Below are 20501 nucleotides of genomic sequence, written 5' to 3'. Positions count from 1 at the left end.
CACTCAGGCTCACTGGTAAGCACCAGGAGCTGGAGATGAGGCAGGGTATGCAATCTCCCTCAGGGCCTCCAGTAGGAACCAGCTCTGCTGACACCTCAATGTCACATGTCCAGCCTCCAGAACTGTCAGAGACTAGGTTTCTGTTGTTTCAAGCTACCCAGGTTGTGGCCATTTGCTACGGCAGCCCACAGGAAACAAGGAGCGGTTTTAAGTGTGACTGCAGTTAATAATACCTCAGCCTTGCAGTGTCTCAGACCCTCCATCCCGAGGGCCAGCTGGCAGGAGAATCTGCTCTCACTGAGGACACAAGGCAGGCAGGGATCACTGCCACCTCTCTCAAGTCATGTCAGTGAGACCAGGGCACTGACGTGACTTGCCCTAGGTCACCCATCCTTGACCGAGCTGGGCCCCCAACCCGGCTCTCCTGACCCTGTGGCCCAGGCCTCCTCTCCCAGACCTGGGGGCCTCTGGAGCCTCAGGGAGCGCAGCTCTGGCCTCCTTCGGCTGCCTCTACTAGGCCAGGCCATCTTGCCCTCCACTCCTCTGATCCTGGAGCGTTTTCCTGGATTGCACAGGATGCATCTCAGGTCTTAGAAACACTCCCTACTGCAGACCAGGGTGAAGCCCTTAGCACATCCCCTGGCATCCAGTAGGTTCTCAGGGGTTGCAGCAAGCATCACCTATTCTATATTGTCGTCATACTGCAGCCCTCTGAAGTGGGCACCTATGCCCATTTTACAAGATCAAAACCAGGGCTTGAAGAGGCAAAGGGATTGACTCAAGGGTCAAACTCATCAACGGCTGAGGTAGGCTTCAGACTCACACCTCTCGATTCTCAATCCAAACTGACTCTCGAGCTCCGCAACTTCCATTCACTGAGCCACCAATGCAGGCCACACCCCAAGCCCAGCACTCTATGTCCATTATTTTCCTCACTTGTCCCCTGCCACAGCCTGCAAGGTGGGTACTATTACCAACCCTTTGCCAGATGAGGGAACTGGGGTTCCACCCTACTTACTGCCTTAAACTCCAGAGCTTTGCTGTCTTCCCCAACTATAACCACCACTGACTGTCTTGGTCCAGGGGCACAGTCTCCCTAGATATTTTCTTGTTTGAGGTTCCCCCTGGAAGGGAGAAATTTATTACTGCATGTTTAGTGTTCTGGCTTTGGACAGGGCAAGGTGGGCTGGGGGGCCCAGATTCCAGGCAGGAGACCCAACCCTGCCTCCCACATTGCTCTGTGTGTTCCAGGTGGGGCTGAGGAAGAAGCCTTTCCATCCCCCCACCCCACCCCACAAAGTGTGTATGCATGTGGTGTCTGACACTCACATCCCAGACAGCTCTGCCGCAGCCTGGGAGCTAAGGGGGGTATTGAGAGGACCCGCTGTGCACCTCAGGGTCCCCCAAGTCCTCAACCCTCACCCTGCATCTATAACATGCCAGCTGCTTCACACTATTACTTAGAAGCTTCCCAGCAGCCCTGCTTGAAGTCTGTTCCCCTTCTGGAGGGGGGAAGATCAAGGTTTACAGAAGATGAGCCATTTTCCTCACTATCATAGAGCTGGGGAGAGTTCACCAGCACGACTCAAACCCAAGGCTCGGTGAGTCTCTTAGGAGCACCCCTCCCAGCCACCCTGTTGAGAAAGATAGTCTTGTTTGCCATGCGAAGGTTGAGCAGCCCCCGGAAGGGCCTGATTAAGCTGTGCAGGGTACAGCCAGAACCTGGTGGTGTGATGCGGACTGGAGAGTGGGAGGCCTGAGTGTCAGTCTCACTTTGCCCCCCAATTGACCTCAGTTTCCTCAGATGTGGCAGGAGCCAGCCAATAACATGGTGCCCAGGTTACCTCCAGCTCTGAGAGCCTCTGAGCTCCCCCAAACCTGCTCTCACTGGCCTCAGCTCCCCCGGGTATGAAGCTAGAGAGATGAGAACTCTAGGACACCTATGAAAACACAGCTCTCAGGACCTCCTGAATCATTAGGTGGGGACCCAGAAATTTGCCCTCCACCAAGTGATTCTTTAGGTCCACTAATGCTTGAGCCCCACCAGCCTAGAAATTTCCCTTCCTTGCTTCCCCTCTTGACCTTGGTCAATTGCAGCAGCATGGTGTTCCCTTGCTCTGGCCCCAGGCCCTGATGCCCATCACACCTCTAAGCACAGACCTCCAGAGTGCTCAAGGTTCTCAGACAGCTGTGGGGTAAGGCAGGGCAGGGATAGGCATTGCCAGGGTACAGAGGAGACTGAGGTGCGGAGGGACAAAGCCATTTACCCAAGGTCATACAGCTGATCAGAAGTAGAGGCTGAGTCTGGTGCGCTCATCATTTTAACTTAGAGTCAAACATCTGGGGAAAACCAGGAGTCAAATAAGGCCCCTGCTGCTTCATGCCTGGGACCTGAGCAAGATGGTAAGATACTCTACTCTCCGGAAGACACAGTGTGACCTTGGACAAATCCTTTCACCTGGCTGGGCCTCAGTTTTCCTGTTATGAATGGGTCCAGGCCAGTTAACTTTAGAATGCGCACATCTGCTTTGGCTTTCTAGGGGACATCAGTTCCATGAGGAAAAAGGCTGGTAGAGCTGTCTAGGACATGGCCACATATGCCCGGGGAGGACTCTGCTTTTACCCTTGGGAGACTCTCTGGACCCTTTCTTGGAGCCTCACCCCCAAATTCCAAGTTCTTGGGCTGTTGGTTCCCAAGATGTTAGCACTCTAAATGAGCTGACCTCATGGAGGAAGGGAGAGGAGGGTCTAAGAGGGCAGGCAGGGAAACTGATGGCCTGGCCCGCACCCTAACTCTGCCATGTCCCAGCTGTGTGACCTTGGATAAGTGTCTCCACTTCTCTGTGCAGCTTCCTCGTCTGTGGCACGGGAATAACATGGCTATGAGAGGCCCCGCTGATGCGATGTATGCAGAACAATTAGCTCAGTGAGTGCCAGCTGGCTTATTATTTACCCAAGTTTCCCAACCCATACCTGTGCTAGGTGGGGAGAGTGGGCGAGGGGGCCCCAGCATTTCAGTTTCTCTACAGTATAAACCACAGGCAGCTTTTCTGATCTATGGTCTGGAGAGGACTCTGGGGGCTGCTGGCAGTGTCCTGGTCCCCAGCTCTGCAAGACTCCACACCAGTGTGCTGGTCTCCTTGTGCCAGTCCAGACTCCTGGTAGTCTGGGCTGTGGGCAGCAGCTACTCCTGCCCGCTCCTCTGTCCCCTTTCCAACTCCAGGCAGCCTCCTCTGCAGCACATCAATAACACAAGATGGCCTTTCCTGAGCCCAATCACAGTTCCCTGGGAATCTGGACTGGCCCTTGCCTGGCCAGTATCCCTCTGTCTTCACAGGGGGACTCCTGAGGGGCAAGCCTATCCCCAAGTGCCCAGAGAGGCACCTTCACTCCCACGGGAGATGCCTGGAACCTGAGGACTGGATGTGTGCAGGCGGCATCGGCAAGGTGCTGCATCTGTGTGCCTGGGCCATCTTCGTACATATGCCACCTACATTCCTTCACCTGTGGGCACATTCCAGCATGCTGTGTGCCTGCTAATGCCGGACAGGCATGCAGATAGCATTTGGGACACCACATATGTGTGCTTGTCATTTTCACATGGGGGCCAGCCCGCACATGGCCACATGCCACATTCGTGGCTGCTGCAGGGCACCGTGTGCAGGCCGGTTAGCCCCTATGCAGCCGACTGCATTCCTCTGTTAGAGCTACGCACATGTGTGGGTATGCCAGGTTCACAGGTGCACGTGTGTGTGCATGATGCATTCATGTGCATGTGGTAGTCTGCAGGTGAGCAGGTGGTCTTCAGGGAATTGAGTTGTAGCCACATGTGCTGCGGTGTATCAGTGGGCACAGGAACTCTGTGTATATGATTTGAACACACACAAGACACTACTATGTGTACTATATTTGTGTATGTGCATTTGTGCAAATCTGTGGCTGTGTATGTGCCCTGATGAGAATGGGACTGGAGGTACAAAGGTAGCTAAATAACATGGGCCATTCACATCTCTCCTGGGCTTCCCAGCACGGTCCCCCAGAGCTGCGGTTGCCCCCTCCCTGCCACTGCCCCTTCCACGAAGTTAACAGGCGGAGGCCCCCTGGGGCCTGCGTTCCAAGCCCCTTCCTACTGCACACGTCAAAGGAGAATTTCTCCGGATGGCTCCTGCAGCTCCTGGAAATGCCCCAAACGTCAGCTCTGCCTCCTCCCAGCGATTTGGAGAGCAGTGCAGGCGGGGAGGGGACCCCACTCTGCGCTGGGCAAGGGGCACTCAGCATCACACCAAGACCTCTGATGGCTGAGCTTGCCTACTAGCTTACCCTTCTGAAGGTCGAGCCTGGCTGGGCCTCTGTGTGGGGGCTCCCAAGACCCCCGGGGGCACTTCCCTGACCAGGGCAGGCCAGCCACAGAGACCCCTCCCCATACAACCTAGTTGGACAGAGGGCAGCCTGGGAATGGCCACTGGGCTAGAAGGGTGGCTGCCCATAGCAGCCCATCCATGGGGAGTGTAGAGACCCGCTGATGGGTTTCCCAGTCCTGATCCTGCAGGGGGCAGGGAGGAGCCCCAGGTAGCTCGCTCTCAGCCAGAGGCCACCCCAACTAGCCTAGCCCAGGAACTGGGCTTCCGGGCTGAAAGTGCCAACTCCACCACCCAGCATGACTGCTGCAAAATGGCCTGGCTATCCCACTCCTGCCCCCCTTCTGGCCATCTTGGGAACCGGGGGGTCTCATCCCTGCCACCGCATGCTTTGGCAGGCCCGACCTGGTGGTCCTGGTACACAGCAGCCCACCTGCCAGGGGGACCCTCTGTGGGAGCCTCCCTTTGCCTCTTTCCTGGAGCCTAGTGGGGGCCAGGCAGGAGGCACCCTGTAGTCCTCTGTGTCTCCCTGGGACGAAGCTCAGAGGGAAGAGAACCTTGCCCCCTGCTACCGGTTTGCTTGCTGGTCCTTGCATAACAACCATCGGGGGCATTTGCTGAGCAGAGGCTGCCGGCATCTACCTGAGACCGTGGGCATCTGCCTGTCTAAGGCCCCCCTGCTCACGTCCCCAGCAGCCCAGTCCTATCCCCCAGCACACGGACCCTCACACTAGTGTCTCCCTCGGCAGCTCCCAATGCAGCCTCAGCTGCTGCCAGATAAACAAGCCGGGTCCCCCCCCCCCCCCCACGCTGCCGCCACCACCATCAGCACTGAAAAAAATCAAATGAAATGAAACAAAATAAAATGGGTGAGGGAGGAAGGGGAGAGCGGAGTGGGGCGCTTTTTATTTTTTATTTTCTCATGCTGGGGGATGCCGGTACTTACTTGGCTACGAAAATCACCACAAATCCGGCACGGTTTCCAGGCGGGCAGCCCCGTAATCGCGGTGCGGCAGCTGGTGCCGCGGCTGAGCCCAGCCAGCGTGCCCGGGTCCCTCTGCAGACTGTACCATCCTGCCCGAGCAGGTGGGGGGGCGGGGGGGCGCAGGCGCCGGCGCCGGCTTCTAGGAGAGCATCTCGCTGGCAAAATGCAATCTCGGGGGAGGCAGAGGCCGCCCCAGCCGCTGCGCTGCCTGCCGGAGGCTGGGGGAGGGGGCGGAGGCCGGAGGACGAGGGAGGGACGCGGGGAGGGCTTGTTCTGGTGGGGAGACTGGGGAGGAGAGTGGGGGCGGGGGTGTGTGGGCCGAGCCACCACGGTGTTGTTTGCGGTTTTAATTCCTCCCGTGGGGTCAGGAGGAACTGAAGCTGGCAGCGTCCCAGGAATATGCCCGCTCCCCCGAAGTAGGAGGGAATGTCAAGGGCACGGTGAGGGTAGGGTTGGGGCTGAGCCGGTCGGAGGGCGTCCTGCGACTGGTGGTGGGGGGTGGGGAGGGACAGGGGAGAGAGGAAGGCTTGGCTCACACGGCCCCCAGTCATCCCCTACTTTCTGGGGGGGCTCCTTCAGGTGTGCAGGGGGCTCTGGTTTCCCCCTCTTTTTGGTCAGGACATCCCCAGACCTGGGGGGCGGCAAAGGTCACAGAGGGGGATCGATGAACTCAACACAGACTAGACATATCTGTGGTTGCAGGTCCAACACAGCAGAGCATGCACTGAGCTCCCTACTGCCATCTAAAAACTACCCCTGCAGCCCCACCCGCGGGGCCCCCACCTGCCTGGGGGCTGCAATTCTGGTGGAAGCCCCCCCACCCCCACCCAAGAGGCTGTTTATCTGCTCACAGATGCCCACTGGCAGGGGCATCTGCATATGCCTCCTGTATCCATATAATCTACAAGGACATCTGTGATGAGTTGGGGGGTTGTTTATGTTGGGGGGCACTGACCATATTCCAGAGACTCCAGGGACCCCTGACGAGAAGTCTGCAGGAATGCAATCCTCCCAGCCAGTTGTCCACTTCTTCCTGCCTTATCTGCTCCCCTTCTAAGTCCAGACCTGCTGCCCCTTTAAATCCAGACTGGTGGGAGGACAGAGCTAGGAGCAAGGTTAGGAGGTCATAGTAGGTGAAGGGGCTTCTCTTGGATTCTGAAGCTTCCCTCTCCAGGGTCCTGCCTCCTCCAGGAGGGGCGCCCTGCTTGGGAGGAGGGCACCGAGGGTGGAAGGACCTTCAGGACCGCCGTCTCAGGGTCTCAGGGTACCTGTCAGTGTGGTGGGGGACCCGTGTTGGGGGAGTGGTCAGGGTTGGCAGTGGCCCCAGAAGGCAGCTCCAGATTGAAGCTGTCCCCACCCCCTGCCCAGTTCTGAGCTGCCCGCCCAAGCCTGAGCGTCCCGAGCTGCCTCTCCATCCCTGGGCTGGCACAGAATATCAATTTGTCTCGTTAAGCTGAAAGTCTGCACTGCACCAAAATCAGAACCTGGCCGGGCAGAGGGGCCGCGGGAGGCAGAGAGCTGGGAGTGAGCGGCAGCGGCAGGGCCTCCATCAGCAGGGCCATGCTGTTACCCCTTGCTCTTTATCCCCGTGAAACCACCAAGGGGTCCCCTTCTGCTCCTGGGCCAGGCAGAGTGAGATGTTCAGGGAGGATGCTGAGAAGCTAAGGACGCTGAGTGTTGTGCAGCCCTGGGCTCCGCTGTGCCAGGCAGGGAAGATGCTCAGCTGGGGTTCGGACAGAGCAGCCCAGGACACAGCTCGGAGAGGCTCTTGCCCTCACCCATAGCCTGGCTCAGGGAGCTGCCACCTTGGCCCCTTCTTGGCTGTATAGATGGGGGTCTCCACTGGTCCCCCTCCAGGGGAGACTTCTAAGTTAGACTCACAGGAGGGGCCAAGCCGAGAGTGCCCCACCCCTTCCCCAGGGTCTAGAGGCAGCCTCTGTCCTTTAATACAGGGTCACATAAAAGCATTCTGAGATGGCCAGGTTGAGGGTGGGCAAAACGGCAGAGGGTCAAAGGCCCACCGCAGCTCACATATGGTCAGAGCAAAGGTATCTGTGCCAGAGCAAAGGTATCTGTGCTAGAAATCCCACCGTTATTTTGGTGACGTCAAGGGTGGGGTGGAGTGGGGTGGGCAAACCACTAATCCTGATTACAAAGCAAATAGCTTCACAAGGGACCGGTTATAAGCCACCATCTCCACACTAATCATCCTTTCTGTGTCCTGCACACTTTACAGTTTGCAAAGGCCACTGCAAGACAGTAAGTTGTTTGATCCTACCGCTAGAACGATTTCTATGAGCATCTGAATTACAGGGAGGAATTTGCAATGTCGAGACCAGGGCCAGGTCTCTCAAGCCAGGAAGGGGTAAATCAAACTCGTAACCTAAGCCTGAGGACTCCAAGCCCATGGCTCCCTACCTGTGAAGGCCAGCATGGTGTGGGCCTGTTGGGAGCCCCAACACTTGTCCACTTGAAAGTCCGAAGTCCTGCCTGTTCACTGGCTCCTGTCTGGGGTAGGCTGGGCCTTCACCAGCAAACACCAAACTCTCAGGAGCTCATGGGTTTCAGTTCCCAGAATCTAAGACTAGAACTGACACCTGGCTGAGCTCCTATCTCCTTGGTATTTCAGGCCCTGAAATTGTACTTCACCCTCAGCACCCACAACAAAGTTACAGGATACACCCTAACTTCTAAGGCAGCTCAAATGTTGACTAGCATAGTCTGAAAGTTTTTTAAAAAATCATGTTTGGCCCATGAACTCCTATTCATCCTTCAAAGTCCAGTTCAAATGCTGCTTTCTCAGATAGTCCTTCCTGATTCCACCAAGAAAATCAATGAATGCGTCTGGCCTGGCTCTGACCACACTGTATTGTAATGGTCTACACATCTGTCTCCCTTGCTGAGCTCTGACCCCATCAGCTGTGTCTCCAGAGCCCCCTGCCCCCAGCATGTGGTAGGTGCCGCGATATAGGTTTGAATGAATATGCTGCTGTGTGATTTTGATTTATCAAATGTCAGAACCAGAAGGACCTTCCAGGACTTCTATCCAATTCTCCCATCTTACAGTTGAGCAAACTGAGGCCTCAAGAAAGAATGTAAGTGGCTGGCTTGCCCAAGGTCATCTGGCCACAGAATTAGTCCCCTGCCCTGCCCCCTGTACCTCCCCTTCCTGCAGCAGACACACCTAGGGCATCTGGTCTGTCTTTCCAGGATATGTTGGGGGACAGAGGGTACTGGGCAGGCAGAGGTATTGTGAAATCTGACAAACAATGGTGCTAGTGTTGAAACTCTGGGAAGGTTGGAAACGACAAGTCAGGGTGACCCATGGGGAAGAGGGGCAAGAGGCAGGAGGCTGGCCAGGAGGATTACTGATAGCTTCTGCCTGCAGCATGATTTGGCTTATGGTCATGGTGAGAGTTGGGGGAAGGTATGAGAAAAAGGGCAGGGGTGAAGGAAGAGTCAGCTCAGTCTGATTTCCAAACACTCTTTGATTGTCCAGACCATGTTTTGGGGAACAAATCCCAGGACCAGAGAGTAGTTGGGGTAAAGGGTTAGTCTACCTAGGGATGAAGCCGGCTGATGAAAGCAATTTGCATAAGGGAGACAGATGAGGTAGGTCCAGAGGGGTCTGAGGGAGGTGGAATCAAATGCAGTCAGAGGCCAGCTGTGTCCTCTCTGGGAGACACAGGTTTTCTTTTGCTTCCCCTCTTGTAGGGAAGCAGGAACAAGGGCTCCTCTGCCCTTGCCTTGCCCAGCTCAGGGTCTTCTGACACCTGGGCAGGGGTCCTGGGGCAGGTAAATTGCTGTCACAAAGAGATGCTGGCTGGATCCCTCAGAGGCTGAGAAGGTATTTCCAAAGGCCCCTCACATCCCTGCCTTGTCTGACCTTCACACATCCCCTTGGGGAGATTGGGCTTCTTCCCATTTTATAGAAGAGAACATGCAAGAGACCTTAGTGACTTGCTTAGGAGGCACAGAGCCAGTGAGGGCCAAGGTCAAGATCTGAGCCCAGATCTGACCCACTACAGCTATAGACCTTTCCCTCTGTTCTTTCCTAAAGTTACCCAAATTTGAGGTGCATGACTCAGGCTCTACTAGGATCATGATGACCTTGAAGGACCACAGAATGTGTGTCTGGGGACCAGGCAACCCAGCTTGTCCCAAGACTCCCAGCCACCTTGGGGCCCTACATCCATTCCCGCCAAGGTCCCAAACTTCCTCAGCCCACCTGACCTTGGGCTGAGGTTTTGTGGCAAGTCAGACAGATCTGGGGTCAAATCCCTGCTCTTTCATTTCCTGGCAGTACTTGGCAAATGACTCAACTTCCCTGAGTTTTCTCATCTGCAAAATGGGGACTTATACCTATTTGGCAGGGTCACAGGCTAAAGGAGAATGGCAGCTGTTATTAATAGGGTAAACGCAGAGGGCGAGATGCTCCAGGAGGCCCCTGGGAAATGTTGGGGTGATAGGACTCTTCCTGCCCCTCTTCCTGCTGGATGATGGTTCTCAGATCCTCAACCCTGTGGAGCTCCGACAGGGCTGGCCTTTGAGACCCTGACAGTCCAGGGCAGTCTGCTGACCTGCAAACCCAGGCTCCCAGGTCCTGGCTGGTCCCACCGGCTCTTGCTCCCTCAGGGAGGAGGGGGTCAGCCTGACTTACAACTTCAGCCGCCATTCCTATCAATGTCCTATCTCACGGGGGTGAGCTTCACAGCATCCTGGGAGGTAGGTCCTATTTTTCATTTCCATTTTACTGATGAGGAAAGTGAAGTACAGATAGGCAAAATGATGTTGTCCAAAGTCATATGGTGAATAGGGGCACTGAGGCTTGAAATCAGGACTGTGTGAGGCCCCATACTGAGCCCAGAGACCCCAAGGGAGGTAGGTTTGAACGTAGGTCCAGGGAGCCATGGGACTTCATTTCCCATAGGTTAGAAAACCTGAACCCAAAAGGCCTACCCTCGCCTTTCAGTGGGGCAGGGCAGGAGCGTGATGATGGTTGACTTTGCTGCCGCTCTGTGAGGCCAGAGGTTAGGAACAGGGGCCAGTGAGGAAGCTAGTACTTTCTCTCCTGGAAGAACACATAGCCAGGGGAATCAAGAACTATTCTGGGAGGACTCCCTGGGGGAGGTTGTCTTTTCCAGGCCTAGGCAACATGGTCTCATCCCTTCGGTTAATGCACATGCAAACGTACCGTCCACTCCCATCTGTCAATCCTGCCTCTTCACCTTGGTCTCCCTGCTTCTTCTCCTGCTCTCCTCCCCCTGTTTACCTATCCCTTGCACCTTAGAGAGCTTTCTCAACTCCTCTAAATCCTTTTTGGCTCCCCTGTGCTCCCGTCATAAAGCCCAAACTCATTCCATGGCTCTTGAGGGCCAGATGAGTATTCCAGACCCCTCCCATTATCTTTCATCCACTTTCCTCACACTAAGCCTCTCCTGCTCTCACACACACACTCACATTTCCATGCCCCTGTGTCTTTGCATGCACCATCCACTGCCTGGGATGCCTTCCTTTCTCATTTTTCTGCCTGGAGAACTCCTACTCATCCTTTAAGGCTCAGCTCCAGCAACTCCTCCTCTCTGATGCCTTCCCTGCTTTCCCCTCCATCATCTCCAGCCCCTAAGAAGAGTTTCTTGCTATTAACCTTTTTTATGTGCATCTGTCATATCCATCAAGCTGAGGAAATCCTTGGGGATAGAAAATGGATCTCATTTGCTTGTTGTATCCTCAGCACTGGGCACAGAACCTCAATAATATTGATTGAACCGAGGAGTGCAGGTTTGTTGAATGAAAAAGCAATTCCCCTGGTGGTTTTGAAATGGTATTTGCATTTCTCTGTGGCTCTGGAAATATTCTTGCACTTGCCAGAGGTTCTGTTGTAAGCGTTGCTGTTTTCTGAGCCTGTCAATGAATGGGGCTCTCTCTGCATGCCCACTTTGTAAAGGAAAAAGAAGACCTGAACTTCACTCTGACGTCTCTCAGTGATGTCTCTTCTGGGACTGGGATGCTTGAGCCCAGAGCTGAACTCAAGGTGAATTGAGCACCCAGGGAAGAGCCCCTATCCCTAAATGCTCCTTCCCAGCTACCTATAGTCTGACATTTTACCGCTAGTAATTCATTTTTGGGGATTATTCAGTCTACAAATATTTATTTAGTTCTCACTGAATATGAGGTACTGTGCTGGGGTTCCTAGTGAATGTGTGTGTGTGTGTGTGTGTGTGTGTGTGTGTGTGTGTGTGTGTTTTCACTCCTGCTGGAAGACTGACTCCCTGGAGAAAGAAGATAAGGAAGGAGGAAACAGAAGGAATAGGGACGATGGACTTAGGACTGTCAGGAGAAGGGAGGAGGGCATTTGTCATTTGCGGAGTGCCTACTAGGTGCCAGGCACTTAACGCAAGAGCTGTATTTACTCCTCATCACAACCCCAAAATTCAGTGTTCTCAACTCTCAATTTAGAGGTGAAGAGCAAGCCCAGAGAGGGTGAGTGGCTTGCTTAGAGGAGCACAGCTGTGTGGCCTAGGACTGAGCATTCAAACCTAGCACAGTCTGCCCCAGAGTCTGCCACCTCTCTGGATGTCCTCCTGCTGAGGAGGCTGTGGGGCCCAGTAGGGAGAGAGCATTCCCAGAGAGGATGGGAGCCAAGGGTGACAATTGAGAGTACCTCAAGCTGAGAGGCCCACCTGCTGACTGACTGGACAGCTGGACACTGCTGGGATTTTGGAATCAATAGGAGTTAGGGACTGAAATGCGGCCATCCTCCCTGCCAGTGTGTCCTCAGGGAGGGTTGTTGGTTAGCCGTCTCTGCTGAGAGCTTTCTTGTGTGCTAATGCACATGTCTTTGCACACACAACCTGCTTTGTGGACAGTCTCACTCCCATTTTACTGATGAGGAAACAGATCTGGAGAGTGGAGGGGACAAGTCCAGGATTACATAGCTGGAGGCAGAATTAGAGCCTAGATCTTTCCTGGAAGGCTCACAGAGGAGCAGTGGGGGTGTGGGCTCACCCCTTATGAGGTTTCCAAGCAGCCAGGGCTCTGAGGGGATCAAAGCCCTTGCTCTGTCATTCAAACCCTTTCCCTTTGGGAGCTCCTCTGGCTCAGTCCTCCACTGCACTCAAAGATGGCATGAGGCTGGGGTGGGTGCAAAGAGCTTGGGAGCTGGAGCCCCATGGACTAGCTCAAATCCTGATGGGCTGTGTGATTTTGGGCAAGTCTCTCGATCTCTGTGGCCTCAGGTGTCATGGGCTTCCTGCTTCTCCATCTACTTACCTGTTCAGCAAGTATCCACTGCTGTCCACTACTTGCCAGGTTCTGTGCTAGGTCTTGAGGATACAGCAGAAAAGCTCATGGTGTCTATTCTCAAGAGGATTTAGAGACGGGTGTGAAATGAATGCATAAACTAATGTAAAGTGATAAACAGTATAAGACGAAGGGGCAAAGGCCACGAACACACTCCACAAGAGGACCTGCCATCCCTGGTGGGAGTGGAGGGGGGAGTTGCAGAAGGTTTCCCCAAGGCGGGTGGTGGTGGTCACTGAGCTGGGGTCTGAAATCTGAGCAGGAGCTCACTAGGGATAAGGAGAGGTGGTGCTTCTGGCAGAGACCCTGAGGCCGGAAAGAGCTCAGCAAGTTTCCAGGAACCAAAAGGAAGCCTGAATGCCTAGAGGCGAAGAGTGTGAGTGAGGGGCAGGAGATGGGTGGGGGACTTATAGACCACCCTCCAGACTGGTCCTTATCCTGGGAACAGAAGGAACCTCAGAAGGATTCTAAGAATTAAACAGAATGAAGAAGACGAGGCCCCTGGCAAGGTGCCTGCCACATGTTAGACGCTGCACCACGGTAACACTGCACCTTACACGGGTTCATTCAGCAAACCATGATTGCGGCAGACTCTGAGCTGGGGACCTATCAGCAAGGAGGAAGGGGCCTGCTGACACCGAGGCATGGCTGCGGGGACAGGAACATCTGTGGACACTTAGGGAGTCTCAGATGTGCTGGAACTGAGGGAAGCCACCTGACGGGGGGAGGAGGGGGACACTGAGGCCAGGAGAGGCGAAGGCACCCCGGCCCCTGGGGGTCAGGGGTGATTGAGAGATAGCTCTGTGTCCAGGGCTCTCAATCTAGTGCTCCCTCTAGGACTCTAGACTGCCATAACGGTAGCTCCACTTGAGGGCCGCTGAGCAGAAGAGATGGCATCGGTATGCATTATAAATAGTAGTACCGAGACGTGGCATTGCCTGGACAAGGACTACATGCCAGGTGCTGTTTGTTCTAAGAACTTTTCATATTGTGGCTCATTTAATTCCTACCCTTTAAGGAGTTAGTACCTTCCCCATTTTACAGATGATGAAACTGAGGCCCAGAGAGGCCATATGCCCCAGAATGAAATTGTCCAGCTGGCAGGGTTGTTGGGACTTGAACACGGACCTTCTTCCCTACCCTGCCATACGTATGGGGACTGCTTAGGCCCTGCCAGGGTGTCCAGCAAGTAGCTGAAGGGAGCAGGGTAGGAGTGGGATGTGGAGCTGAAGCTGGGCCTGAGGAGGAGGATGGGCAGATGAGCTTTCTGCCTTCAGAACACAGGGAGTGCTGATGCAGCCCCAGCAGCCTTCAAAGGCATCCCCATGGGGGTATCCCACTTTCTCCCCAGAGGAAATTCCCTTTGGGATCTGCCTGTGAGGCTGGTTTATGTGGAATCATGGTCCGCTGGGGCTGGGAGGAGCTGTCATGCCCCTCCATCAGACTGATCCTTCCATTTTACAGATGGGGATCCTGAGGTCTGCACAGGGGCAGCCACCTGCCTCGGACATAGCACAGCAAAGTCAGGGCTGGGAGGCCAGTGGTGGCTCCAGGGCAGCCCTTTCACCCTGTAAGAACCTCCCCACACCCTGGCCCCCCACTCCCCACTCCCATCACTTTGTGGGACCACTTTGCTCGGAACCTGTCTTTATAAGATATGGTTCCAAAGAGTAGCTGCACAAAGGGGCCATGGCCACCCCCAAGGGGACCCTGCATCAGTGGGGATTTCTAGGCCCGGGTGGCCCACTCCACACACAGGCCCTCTGTGACCGGGACTGCCCTTCATGCTGGGCCAACTCTCTCAGTACAAGGCCACTGACAGGTTACTCCTGGATGTGAGACTAACTGCCAGGGTCAGGGAGGTGTCCGGCTCTCTCAGGCCCTCCTTCCTGTCCCCAAGCCTCCCTGAACTGGAACCCCACAGGCCGATGTACAACAGTGAAGTACAGGAAGGAAATGGAAGGGTCTTGACAAACTGTAAGGAGCTTCTCAGGCACAAGGTCCTATTCCTTTCTGGGGCACACAGCACAGTAGAGCAGAGTGCTTAGGGGTCACAGAGGTATGGGATTGAGTGCTGGCCTGTCATTTACTATTACGTGGTCTTGTGCTAGTCATTTTGCCAATTAGAACCTCAGTTTCTAGATCTGTGAGGTGGAAATAATCATATAATTGATCTGGTCTTTGATTTCCAATAAAATGAGAGAGAATATGAAGGTATCATGGATTCATTTCTTCAGCATTAATTGAGCACCTACTACGGGCTTGGCAGTGTAGGGACTGTTGCCTGGAACTGGGCTTCTTAGGAGGATTCTCAACTGCAAACAAGGGAAGGAGGGAGGAAAGGTTTGGAGGGCCCTGTAGGGTGCCAGGCAGTGCCTCTGCCCTGGTGTGAGGGGAAAGTGGTGCTCCAGCTCTGGGCCCTCCCCATGTGGGGGTTGCCTCAAACCTCTCAGGACTTCTCTCAAGCATGGTGACCATTTCCTCTAGGACTTGGTCAGGCCTCTCAGCTCCAGCCCCATAGAGGAACCCACCCATGAATCCCTGCCTGAAGGTTCAGCCCCGACTCGGGTCCCAGCACTACCCTGGCTGGAGGCTGCATGTGATATGGCTGGGCTAGGAGCTCTGAACCCACACACATCTGGGTTCAAATTCAGGCAATGCCACTCACAGGCCGTGTTACCTTGGGCAAGTCACTTTACCTTTTGGAACCTTGATTTCTTCATGAATAAGCTAGAGATAATGTCTACCTCAGAGGATGACACTGAAAATTAATTGAGACACTGTATGCAAAATGCTTTGCCTGTCATGTGTTATATGCACAGTTAATAGTAGCTTAATATGACCCACAAGCCCCTCTTTTATTTCCTTGAAGCAAGCAGGACATTGGTGTCCTCTCCTGGGTGGCTCGGTGCGGTGGCTTCCTTGCACAGTAGTGTTCTAGAGCTCTCATACTGGCTCCTGAGGGCCAATGGTGCGTATAAGTGATGTCATGCTGACAGCTGTGATCTGCTGGGGAGCGGGGCAGGGAGAGCATTTATACCACAGAAACTGGCAAACACTACAAAGGGCACCTCCATCCCTGAGAGCTGGTTACAATGCTCACCAGCATACCGCTGAGCCCTCGGCAGGAGCTCCACACTGCTGCCAGGCCCACTTCTGCACTGGGGGCCCATTTCTGCCCCTGGCCTGCTCCATGGACTGTCCTTGCTCAGCCCAGCACTGGTAACATGCTCTTGGGACTTCTCTCCTATTCTCCTGCCATGGGCTTGCCAAGGATGGCTACCCTGCCCAGAGGGATTTCAGCATCTGATGAGGTGAGCCTGGTGTAGCACTGCCCTAGAACACCACTGGCCGATGACCTTCTCTTTTCCTCTCCTTCTTGCCACTGTCAGGGCTGAGCCTTTCCCAGGCTACCTCCTCTCAGCCTCCAGCACTGCCTTCTCACTCAGATGCCCATCCCTGGGGGTCGACACCACCAGTGCCCGTTCCTCTGATCTGCCCATGTCCACTCCTTCTTCCCTCCCATAAGGCTGCTAGCTGCCTGCAGACTCCTGCATTTGGAGACAGGTGACCCAAGGCAGTCCTGGTCCTGCTCCTTTCTCCCTATGTGGCACTGGGCAAAGCTGCTTTACCTCTCAGAGACTCGACAACAGGGACAGTGATAAATGTCAGGCTCCTGCCATCGGTCAGGCGTGGAGCCAATGGCCTCACTGGCAGTCTCATTCCTTATTTCCTCATCTGAAGGATGGGGACAATAAAAGTGTCTCCCTTGCCCCACCCCCATGCCCCATGGAACTGCATGGTGATCGCAAGCAATAGCTTTTGTGAAATTGGTTCAGTGACTGTAAAGTGCCATGCTCATGCTGTTATTCTACTTTGAAGGGCAATGCTTGTTTAGATCTACAGGTTTTAGATTGTGTGTGTGTGTGTGTGTGTGTGTGTGTGTGTGTGTGTGTGTGTTTAATGCCATAGCCATGTTATTTATAGTCAGCTCCCATACAGGTTTTTATCATTCCTTGCCTGCTTGGCTAAAAATAACAAATGACAAAGGTCATGTCTGCTCCTACCTATTGGAGGAATCTACAAAGAATGAAGCTTTTGATGCACTGACTTGCGGAAGTGAGAACCCTCCTGCTGGCCACAGCCCCTAGAATTCCTCACCAGGCCTTTCTGGCTTATGCCAAAGGGGCGGGGGGGGGGGGGGGGGCAGAGGGCGAGGGGCAAGCTCATGTAGGTCTGCCTGTCTCTCTGGGCAGGTGTCCCAGGTCCTGGTTCCAGGGGTACAGCATGGGCCTCAGTTTCCCCATATTCATAATGAGAAGGGTGGAATAAGTAGGCGCTGAGATCAGGATCTCCTGATCCTAAATGCAAAGGTGTTCTAGTCTTATTCCCTCCCCTCTACTCTGTACCACTGTGGACTCACTGAATATCCACTGATAATGATAATAGCCTTGATGATTCAAATAATCAGAGCCAGTATTTGTGGAGTCCTGATGACATGCCATGCACATGCCTTTAGGTACCTTTAGATGAAGTAAACTCACGGACTCTATGCACCCAGCCAGGGAAAGGAAACTTGGCATCCCCCTCTGACAGATGAGGGAGGGGACAGAGCCACGAGGGCAAGGTTGCATGTGTGCCGGATGACACCTTGCAAGGACAGCTCCAGAAAGTCACTGGGTGTCTGTGTCCTGGGCATGTGCTCAGCCCCAGGTACAGAGCTGGGAATAGCAGGTAGGAAGACACACATCCAGAGCTTGCTTTCCCCATCGCTGAGGGAGCAGTGGCCCCAGCTACAGAGACTCTCACACAGCGTGGGGGAAGTGGCAGTGGAGGAACAAAGGAGTGGGGCTGCTCGGAGGAGGAGGCCTCCCTGTGGCCCAGTGGAGGCACTAGCGAAGAGCTCATTTCACCTGGTGCTTGGCAGTGGAAAGGTGGAGGGGAAAGCATTCCAGATAGTGGTCACAGTGAGGGTGGAGCAGGGCTCAGTTGCCAGGGCAGGACTGTTGGGGAAAGTCAGGGGTGTGGGGTGGGAGGCACAGAAGGCACCTGGAACCCCACAGCAAGGAAATTAGCATGTTGCCTGTGGACCAGAATCCCCCAAACCTTAGCAATGGTGGTTTAGTTCTACAAGTATACATTTTTTAAAAAAATCAACTCCCTCTTAAAAAAAACATATACACCTACTTGGTATTATCTTAAGCACTTACAGCCACGAGATCATGGATTTGCTTTGCCAGTTGTATTTTTCTCCTAGCACATTAAAATAAGTGCACAGCTATTAAAATAGAAAGGATGCACTTGTTCACTCCCCAGAATGGTGGCCTGAGTGTACCCTCTGGGAGCCACAGCTTGGCCTCAGCCTGAAGGTGCTCATCAGTGGCTGATTTAATCTGGGTTGCAGTAGGACTTTTCAGAGGTTGGAAGGAGCAGGAGGGACATTCCTGGGGGTTGGCTCAGGTCATGGGGTGCCAGCGTGCCCCTGGCTGAGCACTGCTCGTCACCCTCCTTCTCAGTCTCAGCGCTCTGGCTTCCCCTGAGCCTGGGAGAGCTCACTCCTGGATATACTCTTTTCCCAGCCAAGAGCTTCTGCGGCCTGCTCTGACCTCAATGACTAACACACATTCCTGGCCTAGTTAGAAAGCCCCTCGCCTCTCATATTTATAGCCACCTCCCGACTCCGCTTGAGCCTCTGAGGGAGGCCTGGGCCTTCTTAGCCACCCCCGCCCTGCCCTGAGCCCGCTTGTCCCGAAAGGCACTGTCACACTCTCCTCTTTGAGAGAGGAGTGTGGCAGGGGTTTTATTCTGAGTGATGTTGATCAAGTGGTTTCTTCTCCCCAGACTTCATCTGTAAGATGGAAGGCATCAGACCACCAGGCTGGGCTGGCTGTGGTGAGGAGTCAGCAAGAGTCTGGATCTAAAATACCGGGAATGACTAATGTGTGTGGAGTGCCAACTACAGACCAGGCCGTGTTCTAAGCTCTTGGTGCATATGAACTCATTTAGTTCTTAGAAGAACCCTATGAGGGACAGACTGTTATTATCATGCCTGTTTTGCAGGGGGAGGGAACTGAGGCACAGAAAAGTTAGCTTATTTGTTTGAGGCCACACAGCTGGGATTCAAAGCACATTGCAGGCTTGGCTTCCAGAGCGGGTCCTCCTCCGTAGAGTGGACTCACCTCCATTTGTTCCCTGCTTTTGGGATCTCCTTACTTAGTTGAGCCTGTCACCCCTTTTCTGGAATAGTGTCTGAGACAGCCACGTGCTGGCCTCAGGCATTGCCCCCTTGGAGGAAGTTGGTGAGGACATGGCTCATGTGAGGACAGGGCAGGGAGGGGCTGAGAATCATAGCGGGGACTTCCGTCAAAGGCACCCCTTTTTATATCAGGGGACTCTGAGGCCCGGACAAAAAAAGGAAAAGCAGGCTGGCATCTGGGGGCAAGTGAGAGGGCAGGCCACGGGAAGGGAGCTCTCTGTTCCATGCCCCCCTCCTACTTCTTTGGCCCTTTCATCTCAAAGGGGGAAAACATGCAATACATTTATTCACCTACAGGTTTTAGGGGAGTGAGTCCCATGATTGTTTATAGTAACAAACACACAGGGATTCCAAGAGGGACAAGAAAACTAATGTTGTTTGGGAGTTCACTCTGTATGTGGCACTTTGTAATCACTTATTCATTCAACAAACATGGGCTCAGCACCTGCTCCACACTGGCTGATTGATATGTTATCTCATTTAATTCTCAGCAACTCTGTAAGGTAGGTGCTATTATTACTCAGGCACAGAGGGGTAGATGAATGCTGCCCTGGGGCACTCACCTAGCCGGCAGCAGCGGGACTGGGATTGAAGGCAGGGCTTTTTGCTCAGGCCACAGAATCGGAAACGGTGGGTGCGGTGCATCAGCATGCTGGGGAATTTCCAAGGAGAAACTGTCACCTGCCCTGTCTCCTCACACATTTTTCCCCCAGCTATGCAGATCTGGGCACTCCTCAGTTTTCCAGGCCCCCAACCTGATCCCATATGGTCACCCTGACATGGTGCAAAGGAGCACTTGAGGAAATGTCCTATCTTGCTGCTCTTCCTAAAAATCATCCCTAAGAGAGAAAAACCTGTGTTCAAACTCGGACGAAGCTGCAAGCTGTGGTTTCAGGATCCTGGAGTGGAAGAAAGGTGTCGGGCTGCCTGTCCTTAGCCAGAAAATGGATGGCCGACCCTGATTTAATTAGCTTTTCCTTCCAATGACTTAGGGAAGCCTGTAATTAGCTCAGGGGCCCAGAGGGAGAGGCTGGGTATGGGAGCCAGCATGGGAGTGTGTGGGAAGGGGTGGGGGCGGGATGGGGGCTAGTTTTAAGCTCAGATTCCCAGTCTTGGCTGGTAATGGAGGGTGGGCAAGCCATTTGCTGTCCATGGCAGGTGGGTAGAGAGAAATCCTAAATAAATGCAGAGCAAGAGAAGGGGGTGGGGGGTGAGGTCAAGAGTTAGCTTAGAGGTTGTACCTTGACATTTTGACTTGTATTAGACCAAACTATGTGACTTCTGCAGGTGCCATATCACTGTGGGTTCAGTGGGCAGCACTGATACTAAATTGATGCTGAGAAGCTCTCCAAGTCCCTTGTAGATGGCTGTGGTGATCCTCCAACAGTGCCAGGCATTAAGGCAGCATTTTCCAGGCTAGTATCAGGGTGAGCCTGGCTCCCAGTTCCCTGAACAGGGCCTGTACTGCATGTAGGGTAAGGGGGCATGAGCAAGAGAAGCTCTGGCTAGAGATCCTTGCCAGCTGAACTTCAAGGATACACTTATCCCAAATGGGCAGGTTGCCCCTCTTTGTGCTGAGCATAGTGGGTTTCTTTCCAAG

At 54.0% G+C, this 20501-nt stretch overlaps 1 protein-coding gene across 42 annotated transcripts in view; it reads right to left on the bottom strand.

Moving 5' to 3' along the window:
• Nucleotides 1–20501, bottom strand: part of ATP2B2 (ATPase plasma membrane Ca2+ transporting 2) — a 458951-nt gene that overhangs the window by 169036 nt on the left and 269414 nt on the right. For 8 of the 42 annotated variants that reach the window (XM_072720321.1, XM_072720318.1, XM_072720299.1 and 5 more), the window contains exon 1: nt 5305–5642. The exons of 25 other annotated variants lie outside the window; for them this stretch is intronic. The gene's annotated coding sequence lies outside the window, so the exon portion shown is untranslated. Of the gene's footprint in view, nt 1–5304; nt 5827–20501 lie in introns of those variants that run through there. 9 more of the 42 variants (XM_072720301.1, XM_072720337.1, XM_072720322.1 and 6 more) reach the window with 8 other exon arrangements.

The sequence above is a fragment of the Vulpes vulpes genome, chromosome 9 (assembly GCF_048418805.1).
Source record: "Vulpes vulpes isolate BD-2025 chromosome 9, VulVul3, whole genome shotgun sequence".
Taxonomy (NCBI): domain Eukaryota; kingdom Metazoa; phylum Chordata; class Mammalia; order Carnivora; family Canidae; genus Vulpes; species Vulpes vulpes.
The sequence above is the reverse complement of the archived record's forward strand: the minus strand, read 5'-3'. Positions and strand labels throughout refer to the sequence as shown.